Source organism: Eptatretus burgeri, chromosome 16 (genome assembly GCF_056783735.1).
Source record: "Eptatretus burgeri isolate ZD-2024b chromosome 16, Ebu_testis_v1, whole genome shotgun sequence".
In the NCBI taxonomy this organism is placed as follows: domain Eukaryota; kingdom Metazoa; phylum Chordata; class Myxini; order Myxiniformes; family Myxinidae; genus Eptatretus; species Eptatretus burgeri.
Window position 1 is genome coordinate 48032278 of NC_140976.1, and position 12028 is coordinate 48044305.

Consider the following 12028-nt stretch of genomic DNA (forward strand, 5'->3'; position numbering starts at 1 on the left):
ATGAAGAGGTAGTTTTTTGAAAAAATTCCAGGCAAATCTGAGGTGTCATACAGGAGATACTTGGATATTGTTCGAATTGACACAGAATATCACAATCTCTATCTTAGGTTCAGACAGTGGATGCAGAGGTTTACAAATATCGACCTTCATCCAATTCCGAATAACATTCATTTTTGTTGCACTTGTGGTGTATATATACTCAGGGTCTTTGGTTTACACATCCAGCAGAGGTAAAAAATAAAATAAAATAAATTATAACCACAATCCATTCAGTCAATTCTGTCAATGTATAATTACCTTTCCATCGATTTACTTTACCGCCAAAACTTGTTGGTCTTAACAGTTAGTCACGATTATGTTTTTAAAGGAAAATCATATCAAACAAACAAAAGACAAAAAATTTCCTTTTCATCTGTCTTCCTTCTTTTGGAAACAAACGAATTCTCCTGTAAAACGGAACCTCAGACTCGTTACTAATGCAACCGTGGCAAGTTGGAGGCGACGGAAAACGAGTTGTTACGATTAAATCAAAAGCAACTTTTTATTCAACGAATTGACCCTGTGGTGAATTGAGGTGAATGGAGGGACATGACGCGGGATCACATGTTGGCGTCTCGCGTATAAGGGGAGGTCTCTGCGGCACGAGTGGTTGTCCCCGGGGCATTGCCATTTACATCGGCTGTTCACTTGATGCTCGTTAACTGAAGGTGCTCATTGACTGGTGAGAATGGAGATTATATCGAACTCCGTGCTTACGCGGATTTATTCTGCGGTGATTAATTGCACATGTATACGTTACTGCTTATGTACTCCAAGCTGAACCTGTATTCCCCGGTGTGCCCACAGAAGCGGCTCCAATCAAATGGAATAAAGCCTAAACTCTGAAGGTTCATCTCTCGCTCTCATTTCAATTTATTCCATTTAATTTTCTCGGCTCTCTCAACCAACGATGGACAAGATCTACAAACCAGAGAGGTTCGACGCAGACCCAAACGCGACTGACGCAGAAATGAAATGGTCGCATTGGTTCTGTTCCTTCTCACACTATCTGACCATCATCGAGGAAGGAGCCGACAAATTTGCCGCTCTCGTGAATCATGTCTCGCCCAGCGTGTACAGGCTCTTCTCGGAGTGCGACACTTACGAAGCAGCGATCGAGGTGCTGCAAGCGCTCTACGTGAAGCCCAAGAACGAGGTCTACATACGACATCTTCTCAACACACGCAAGCAAGCAGCCGGGGAGACAATCGATCAGTTCCTGCAAGCTCTGAATCAGCTGGGAAAAGACGGCAGCTTCCGGGCCGTAAGCGCCGAGGAACACCGAAAGGAAGCGACACGGGAGGCATTCATCCAAGGACTCAGATCAGCCCACATATGGCAACGCTTACTAGAGAAAGCGCAACCCACTCTTGACAAGGTAGTCGATCAGGCACGAGCGATGGATACGGCTCAGCAGCAATCTGAGTCATTTGGGACACCGATGCTGCTAATGAACGCTGCTACGGTGGGAACTCAAGGAACCCCACTGGCACAGACACAGCCAGACATAGGGGATGGAGAAACACCCGAGGAGCCGGATACCCAGGCCACGTCAAACTCCTCAGCAACTGCTCCGGTTGGTAAATGCTTCTTTTGTGGGTACAAAAGGCATCCTCGTCAAAAATGTCCCGCCAGAGATGCCACATGCATGAATTGCGACAAGAAAGGGCATTATGCCAGGGTATGTAAATCTACTCTAAGGAGAAATAAACCCACTTCTGCGGCTCTCTACTCGCAGAATAAATTAACTGCAGCCTCCCCGGGGAATCTATCCAAGGCTATCATCAACGTACGAATTAACGGGCATATGGCTGAGGCACTGATTGATACCGGTAGCTCTGAAAGTTTCGTCAACAGCTCGCTAGTGAAGGGCAGGAAATGGGTAATCCACCCGACTGACAATACGGTATGCATGGCCGCCACCTCACTACAATCCCGCGTACGAGGGTACTGCAATGTTGAATTGGACGTAAAAGGGTACACGCATCGGGATGTAAGGGTACTGGTGCTTCGTGATTTGTGCGCAGACGTAATTCTGGGTCATAATGTCCTCAAGCAGCACACGAGCGTCGAAATACCCTTTGGAGGAAGCAAACCTCGTCTAATTTTAAATGCGTTGACCACCGCGGAGGTGACGTCCCCCCAGCTGTTCGCTAACTTGTCGCCAGTCTGCAAACCGATAGCGATTAAATCGCGGCGATATACCACTGCTGACATGAATTTCATCTCTTCAGAAACCAAGCGATTACTGGAAGAAGGAATTATAGAACCGAGCGACTCGCCATGGCGCGCACAGGTGTTAGTAACCAGCAGTCAGAACCATAAGAAACGAATGGTTGTTGATTATTCCCAAACGGTCAATCGCTTCACCCAACTCGACGCCTACCCCCTGCCGCGCATAGATGAGATGGTCGAACGCGTGGCCAATTATAAGGTATTCAGTACCATCGACTTGCGAAGCGCCTATCATCAAATTCCCATCCGAGAGGAAGACAAACCTTACACTGCATTCCAGGCAGGGAGGCGCCTCTACCAATTCAGGAGAATACCTTTCGGTGTCACGAATGGGGTAGCTTGCTTCCAACGGGTTATGGACGACATCATCTCAGATGAAAACCTCAAAGACACTTTTGTTTACGTGGATAATGTCACAGTGTGCGGTAGGGATCAGAGGGAACATGATAGGAATCTGGACAGATTCTTGAGCATTGCTAGAAAATATAATCTGACTCTCAACTACGAGAAATGCGTATTCTCGGCAAGGTCAATTGACCTTCTCGGCTACACGATAGCCGACGGCACAATTAAGCCTGATCCTGAACGATTGCGCCCGCTCCGTGAGCTTCCACCACCTCAGGACTTGCAGACAATGCGCCGGGTGATCGGGATGTTCGCTTACTATGCGAGATGGATTTCGCAATACTCCGAGAAAATACATCCCCTAGTGCATTGCAAAAACTTTCCACCAGATGCCGCTGTTGTAAGAGCTTTCCACAACCTCAAGGATGATATCAGTAAGTCCGTGGTTTTATCGATCGACAGCTCGGTGCCCTTCGTGGTGGAAACCGACGCTTCAAATCACGCCATAGCTGCTACACTTAATCAGTCTGGGCGGCCGGTCGCGTTCTTCTCGAGAACTCTCTCTAGAAGCGAGCAGAGACACTCAGTGATAGAGAAGGAAGCGTACGCCATCGTTGAAGCGCTGCGGAAATGGAGACATTATTTACTGGGAAACCACTTCATGCTCGTTACGGACCAACGATCCGTGGCATTCATGTTTGATGGGAAAAATAACGGGAAAATTAAGAATGAAAAAATTATGAGATGGCGGATAGACCTAGCTTGCTACAGTTACGACATTGTTTACCGGCCCGGGAAAGAAAACCCTGCTGCAGACACCTTCTCTCGGGTCTACAGTTCGGCAACAATCAGTTAGGCTTTGCAAGACCTCCATGTGTCTCTGTGCCACCCGGGGGTAACCAGGATGGCACATTTCGTGCGCAGACAAAATCTTCCCTATTCTGTTGAAGATATTAAACAAATGAATGCTTCATGCCCTGTTTGTGCTGAACTAAAACCCAGATTCTTTGGCGCGGCATCTGGCAGACTGATCAAGGCCACTTCCCCCTTCGAGAGACTAAACATCGACTTCAAAGGGCCCCTGCCGACCGAAACAGACAACAGATACATATTCACCGTTGTTGATGAATATTCAAGGTTCCCTTTCGCATTTCCGTGCTCGGATATGACCTCGGGCACTGTCGTGAGATGTCTCTCTGACCTCTTCGCTATGTTTGGGAGACCTTCGTACATACATTCAGACAGAGGGCCGTGTTTCATGTCGGCCGGGCTAAAACATTTCCTACTAGAGCTCGGCATAGCAACTAGTCGAACGACGGGTTACAACCCACAGGGAAACGGGCAGGTGGAAAGGTATAATGGAGTTATTTGGAAAGCCGTAACTCTGGCGCTGAAATCGAGAGGACTGGGCCCCGAGCGGTGGGAGGTTACTCTTCCCGACGCTCTGAATTCCATACGCTCTTTGCTCTGCACGTCCACCAATGCAACTCCTCACGAACGAATGTTTACTCACCAACGGCGTTATGTTGACGGTCAAACGGTGCCCAACTGGCTGACCCATCCCGGTACAGTGTTCATGAAACGCCCGGTACGACAAAGCAAGTATGAACCCCTGGTGGAGGGGGTCGAACTCATTGACACTAATCCAGAGTATGCTCATGTCAGGCTCCCGGATGGCAGGGAGACCACTGTGTCGGTTCGCCATCTGGCTCCCTCAGGTACTCCTCCCGCCGGTGCACCACCTTCTGGCACTCCTCCTTCTGACATTTCCCCCCCAGGAACTCCGCCGGGCGACGGGGCTGCCGCGTTCCACCCGAGAGCGATCGAGGAGTCATCCCCGGCACAAGTCGAGGCTCACCAAGAGGATCGGGAGTCTCCCTCAAGTGAAACTGCCGTTTACTCCCGGAGAGGTCGACGAATAAGGCCCCCTCGACGACTCAATCTGTAAAGGGGATTATCGGCATTCTCGCTGCTCATGCTCCTATATGCCCATTATATCATATATCGATGCTCATTTCCATGCTCCTACAACTCAAAATAATCACTGCTTGGCATGTATGCTTCTGTAGACCTATTAGTCCGCGTTGCTTGAAATGTATACTCCTATAGTGCTAAAGCAATCATGGTGTGTAAGATGGGCCCCTAGTTACATTTTAAAGGTGAGGAGAATGTGGTGAATTGAGGTGAATGGAGGGACATGACGCGGGATCACATGTTGTGCGTCTCGCGTATAAGGGGAGGTCTCTGTGGCACGAGTGGTTGTCCCCGGGGCATTGCCATTTACATCGGATGTTCACTTGATGCTCGTTAACTGAAGGTGCTCATTGACTGGTGAGAATGGAGATTATATCGAACTCCGTGCTTACGCGGATTTATTCTGCGGTGATTAATTGCACATGTATACGTTACTGCTTATGTACTCCTAGCTGAACCTGTATTCCCCGGTGTGCCCGTAGAAGCGGCTCCAATCAAATGGAATAAAGCCTAAACTCTGAAGGTTCATCTCTCGCTCTAATTTCAGACCCATTGGTCGATTAGACCATATTTTCATTGGTCTTCACGGCCTTGTGGCCTGCTCTACTGTTTGAGCATTAGCTTGTCTTTCACGAAGCCCAGATGTACTCGGGGCAGTACAGGGATTATACGTCAGTTATTATTTTTGCCAAATTATACGACAATTATAATTGTTGTTGTTTATGTTCATATGGAAAAGGCAAAGCCAAGAAGCGAATGTAGAATTCTTCTTACATTCGCTTCTGACTTCACCTATTACCTCAACATTACCTTCACAAAGACAACTACACCGCCTAGAACAGGATCTTATCTAAAAAAATTAATATACCTCAACATTATCTTCACAACAACAACTACACCACCTAGAACAGGATCTCATGTGAAGAAAAAAAAAATTCCTCAACATTACCTTCACAACGACAACTACACCGCCTAGAACAGGATCTCATCTAAAAAAATTAATATTACCTCAACATTATCTTCACAACAACAACTACACTGCCTAGAACAGGATCTCATGTGAAGAAAAAAAAAATTCCTCAACATTACCTTCACAACGACAACTACACCGCCTAGAACAGGATCTCATCTAAAAAAATTAATATTACCTCAACATTATCTTCACAACAACCGCTACACCACTTAGAACAGGATCTCATGTGAAGAAAAAAAAATTCCTCAACATTACCTTCACAACGACAACTACACCGCCTAGAACAGGATCTCATCTAAAAAAAATAATATTACCTCAACATTATCTTCACAACAACCGCTACACCACCTAGAACAGGATCTCATGTGAAGAAAAAAAAATTACTCAACATTACCTTCAGAACGCCAACTACACCGCCTAGAACAGGATCTCATCTAAAAAAATTAATATACCTCAACATTATCTTCACAACAACCGCTACACCACCTGGAACAGGATCTCATGTGAAGAAAAAAAAAATTCCTCAACATTACCTTCACAACGACAACTATGTGGTATAGCCTGCGGGCCTGCGGGGCAGGGCATGATGGTGGGGGAGTGGTCGGCGTGATCATCGTGTCTGCCAGGGCTTTAAGGAGTGCGCGCCGCCTAAAGCGTTGTAGTGGGTGCCGTAGTTGCCACGGCTCGTGAGTGTGTTGAGTACGTAATAAAGGAGAGCTGCGGGCAAAGTACGCCCGCGCTCGCGCTGGTACAACCAAGCCGGGCTCGACTGTTCCTCCACTCGTGTCTGCCTTATAAGCGCCCCTACCACGACACCACAGTTGGCGACGAGTCTGTTCGGATCGGCGTGTGCAGGGTGGTGGCGTTCGGATCGGCAGCGAGATCGCACCCCGTGCGGTTCCAGACTACGGAGCCAAGGGTCTCGCCAGCACGAGCATGGCAGAAGGTCGGGGCACGGCGCACGGACGCGTGCCCGTCTTCGGGGGAGATGACTTCGAATTGTTTTCTGAACAATTGGGCTGCTACTTTCTCGTGAATGATGTAGATGATGAAGATAAACGCAAGTCGATCTTGCTCGCCTCGCGATCGACGGAGCACTACCGGCTGCTGAGTGATTTGGTTGCTCCAGATAAGCCCAGTGATGACGGGCTATCGTTTCAGGGCATCGTGGAGAAGATGAAGACTCACTTGGCGCCGGAGAAGTCATTGCAGCTCGCGCGGTACCAGTTTGATCACCTCGCGAAGGGGCCGGAGGAGTGCGTTGCAGATTTCGTAGCACGGGTGAAGCATTCGGCCGTGCCTTGCAAGTTCACAGCAGAGGAGCGTCCGGCACGACTCAGAGATCGTTTTATTTCAGGTCTGCGAGACGCGAAGATGGTAGCAGCCATCCTACGGATGACCGACGTCACATTCGACTCAGCGGTCGGGACTGCTTCGGCTGTCGAGCAGACGCTCACGGATGTCCGCACCATCGCTGGCCAGGACGTAATAAGTAGCTCTGGCTGGGGCATGTCGGCTGATCTCGAGGTCCACGCGATGACCCAGGTGCCACAGGTCGCACATCCCGGGGTTCACGCGATGACCCAGGTGCCACAGGTCGCGCATCCCGGGGTCCACGCGATGACCCAGGTGCCACAGGTCGCACGCGCGTCTGGCGGTGCGGGTCGGGGGCGCGCGCCGCTGCGCGGTCGCACCGGGAGCGAGGTGGATTTCCAGGGGTGCTGGGGGTGTGGTGGTCCGTACCTGCGACGAGCGTGCCCATATAAAAACACCGTGTGTTTGCATTGTCATAAGGTGGGACATTTGAAGCGTGTGTGTCGGATGGCGGGGGCCTCCATTGGGGTCTTGGATGGCGAGGTGCGGGAGGACCCCAGTGACCTGGGGAGCGGCCTGCAGCCGGGGCATGGCGATGCCGGCGGGCCGGAGCAGGAGATGCAACCAATGTTGAGTCTGTTTTCCATTGGTCCAGAGGTGACGACACCGATCACAGTGGAGGTCGAAGTGAATGGCGAGCCGACCGTGTTTTACGTGGACACCGGGGCTGCAGTGTCAGTCATGGGCGAGCGGGCAGCTCGTGGTCTTCGCGGTGTTCGCCTAGTCGAGACGACCTTGTCGCTGTGCACATAGACCGGTGAAGCGATTGCACCACTTGCGATGGCCGACGTCTCGGTGCTCTACCGGGGTCGAAGCGCCCTACTCTCGGTGTTCGTGGTGCGAGGGGAGGGGCCCGCCCTTTTGGGTCGGGACTGGTTGACGCACCTCGGGCTGGATCTCCAGTTCGTACCTCCAGGTGTGCCGGTGCTCCCTTCGAGGCTGTCTTCGAGTTCCGAGGGCGAGGTTCTGGCGGCGGGAGCCGCATCGATGCAACGGGAGCGGTCGTTCGTTGCTGCCTGCAACGGTGATGTGCGGTTCGGGAGCAACGGGAGCCGTGCCAGCTCTCGCGATGAGCTCTCGCGCTTCGACTGCGTTCATGAGGCAATGCGCGCCTGTGTTGTTCGGGCAGTTTCAACAGGGAGTTGCAGCGAGCCCGTCGCGTTCAAGAAAGTCACGGTTCGCAACATTGAGTCGACAACCCAGAGACGGACTCGTGATGTGGGTTATGGGTTGCTGTTCATTGCATATTTGTTTTTCATTGCTCGAGTGATGCGGTTTAACGTTGTTGAAATAAATGCCGACAGTTCAGGTGTGAGAATAGGTTTGCCTGAGATCAATCGATGGGATTTGCGTTATGATCAATATGATGTGGAGGCTTTGGGAGCGATGGTGGAAAATAAAGAGGTTTTGTTGGCCTCCCGTTGCCCCAGGCCACGTGTGGTTGCTTTGTCACGTGCAGGGATTTTATCGAGAGAACGCGCTGTACGAGAAAATGAGTTTGCAATTGTACCAACGATATTCTTATTGATTTATGACGAGCCTGTGGTTGAAGTGTCGTTTGAATGGAGTTGCTACCGTCTAACTGCCGTGTGGGTCTCGGAGATCGACTCGGGGCCAGGGCTGGTGCGCTGTTCAGCGTTACCCCCACCTCTGGTTTCGGCAAGGACAGACGTGCCTGGCGCCTGGGACGCGGCTCTCTGTTTTCGCTAAAGGCCATTTGGACGTGCGTTGGAGTCTCAACTGATTGTGGTGCGTGGGTTGTTGTGGGGCATGGGTTGCATCCAGCCAGCGGCGCTGTTCAGCGCCCCCACCCAAGGTCAATCGGGTCTAGCATTGGCACCACGGCTTCCAGACAGCGGGCTTCCGGCCTCGGAATGTTTATCTGCTTCAGGTTTGGCTGGGGGAGATGTGCCGCCTTGTGGGCCGGAGGCGTTTGATGGTGCCGGGGGAGGTTTGCTCGGGAGGTCGCCACGACCTCGCCAAAGGCCATGTAAGCATGAGCTGCCTGGGGGCACTTTTGCTGCGTAGTGATGCTGTGCTTCTCGCCTTGCTGCTTCATATCGGTAACGCAGTCAGGGTTTGGTAGGTGCTTTGTGCAGCTCGGTTTTCGGGACCTGGCCGTTGCAGCTTCACTCGCTCGCATCGACACGTTATATGATATGATGTGCTTTTATACTTTGCTGTTTTCTTTTTTGTACCTTGTCTGCTTATGCTTATTATAATGCTGATCATTTAATAATCATGGTTTTAGGAGGGAGGAGTGTGGTATAGCCTGCGGGCCTGCGGGGCAGGGCATGATGGTGGGGGAGTGGTCAGCGTGATCATCGTGTCTGCCAGGGATATAAGGAGTGCGCGCCGCCTGAGGCGTTGTAGTGGGTGCCGTAGTTGCCACGGCTCGTGAGTGTGTTGAGTACATAATAAAGGAGAGCTGCGGGCAAAGTACGCCCGCGCTCGCGCTGGTACAACCAAGCCGGGCTCGACTGTTCCTCCACTCGTGTCTGCCTTATAAGCGCCCCTACCACGACACCACAAACTACACCGCCGAGAACAGGATGTCATCTAAAAAAATTAATATTACCTCAACATTACCTTCACAATGCCAACTACACCGCCGAGAACAGGATCTCATGTGAAGAAAAAAATTCCTCAACATTACCTTCACAACAACTACACCGCCGAGAACAGGATCTCATGTGAAGAAAAAAAAAATTCCTCAACATTACCTTCACAACGACAACTACACCGCCTAGAACAGGATCTCATCTAAAAAAAAATAATATTACCTCAACATTATCTTCACAACAACAACTACACTGCCTAGAACAGGATCTCATGTGAAGAAAAAAAAAATTCCTCAACATTACCTTCACAACAACAACTACACCGCCTAGAACAGGATCTCATCTTAAAATTAATATTACCTCAACATTAGCTTCACAACAACAACTACACCACCTAGAACAGGATCTCATGTGAAGAAAAAAAAAATTCCTCAACATTACCTTCACAACGACAACTACACCGCCTAGAACAGGATCTAATCTAAAAAAATTAATATGACCTCAACATTACCTTCAGAACAACGACACCGCCGAGAACAGGATCTCATGTGAAGGAAAAAAAAAATCTTCAACATTACCTTCACAACAGCAACTACACCGCCTATAACAGGATTTCATGTGAAGAAAAAAAAAATCCTCAACATAACCTTCACAACAACTACACCGCCTAGAACAGGATCTCATCTAAAAAAAGTAATATTACCTCAACATTACCTTCACAACAACAACTACACTGCCGAGAACAGGATCTCATCTAAAAAAATAATATTACCTCAACATTACCTTCACAACAACAACAACACCGCCAAGAACAGGATCTCATGTGAAGGAAAAAAAAATTCCTCAACATTACCTTCACAACAACTACACCGCCAAGAACAGGATCTCATCTAAAAAAAATAATATTACCTCAACATTAGCTTCACAACAACAACTACACCACCTAGAACAGGATCTCATGTGAAGAAAAAAAAAATTCCTCAACATTACCTTCACAACGACAACTACACCGCCTATAACAGGATTTCATGTGAAGAAAAAAAAAATCCTCAACATAACCTTCACAACAACTACACCGCCTAGAACAGGATCTCATCTAAAAAAAGTAATATTACCTCAACATTACCTTCACAACAACAACTACACTGCCGAGAACAGGATCTCATCTAAAAAAATAATATTACCTCAACATTACCTTCACAACAACAACAACACCGCCAAGAACAGGATCTCATGTGAAGGAAAAAAAAATTCCTCAACATTACCTTCACAACAACTACACCGCCAAGAACAGGATCTCATCTAAAAAAAATAATATTACCTCAACATTACCTTCACAACAACAACTATACCGCCGAGAACAGGATCTCATCTAAAAAAAAATAAATACGAGAAGCGAACGTAGAATTCTTCTTACATTCGCTTCTGACTTTACCTATAACTTGTTCACAACTGTATACGCAATTTCCCGTTACTTCGGCCTGGATTCGGGATCAACGATCAAATAATGTAAATCACGATTAAAAATTATTTTTTGATGATGCAGGAGATATTGGTTCACGAAAAAATATTTTCATGAAAAAAATAAGTGACCACTATATTCGTTATTGATGTGTGTGTGTCTGTCTGTCTGTCTGTCTCGAGCATCGCTCCGTGGTTTTGATCTGATCCTGACAAAATTTTGGTGGGAGGTTTATATCATGATCCAGTTGTGTTTTCCTGAAAATGGGCATGGTGCGCACATTATGGGCGGAGCCGCGCCCAAAAAAACATGTTATTAGGGGGTAGCCGATTTCAATTTGCATCTTCTCCGAGGGGGGTTGTCGAATCTGACAGGGGTTTTGGTATTTGGTTAGCCCAATGGCACCTGCATAACCCAACGGAGCTCGATTTTTCATTTTCGTCCCAAGGTCAAGGTCACAAGGTCACGGACTTAGAAAATTGCGATTTTGACATAAAAATCCATCTTCTCCGAGGGGTTTGTCGAATCTGGCAGGGGTTTCGGTATTTGATTAGCCCAATGGCACCTGCATAGCCCCACGGAGCTCGATTTTTCATTTTCGTCCCAAGGTCAAGGTCACAAGGTCACAAACTTAGAAAATTGCGAATTTTGACATAAGAATCATACGACCACCCAAACTTTGAGAGCGAGGATGACAATTTTTTTATACATAATCTTGAGGTCATTCCCCACCTAAAGTCTTGAAACCATTTTGCTCTATCTCAAACACCTTGCCCGTGGCGCCCCCTTCAAGTTTGTTTTTACGCTGATTTCATGAAAGTATGGATAATCCAAGGAGTGCGAAACGCCATATAGCCTATGTGACGTGATATTGTTCCTGGAATGTTCCAGAGGAAGTTTTGCACCAAAGGTCAAATTTTCAAAGTTGCGGGAATCGAACCAGGTTTTCGACCTTCTTCGACGAACTCACTCCATTAAGCGATAGCACATATCCTGTTTCCTTATTTAAATGTCCACAACATTGTTTTGTGACCTTTAAAGGTTATACAAAGGTCAAATTTTTAA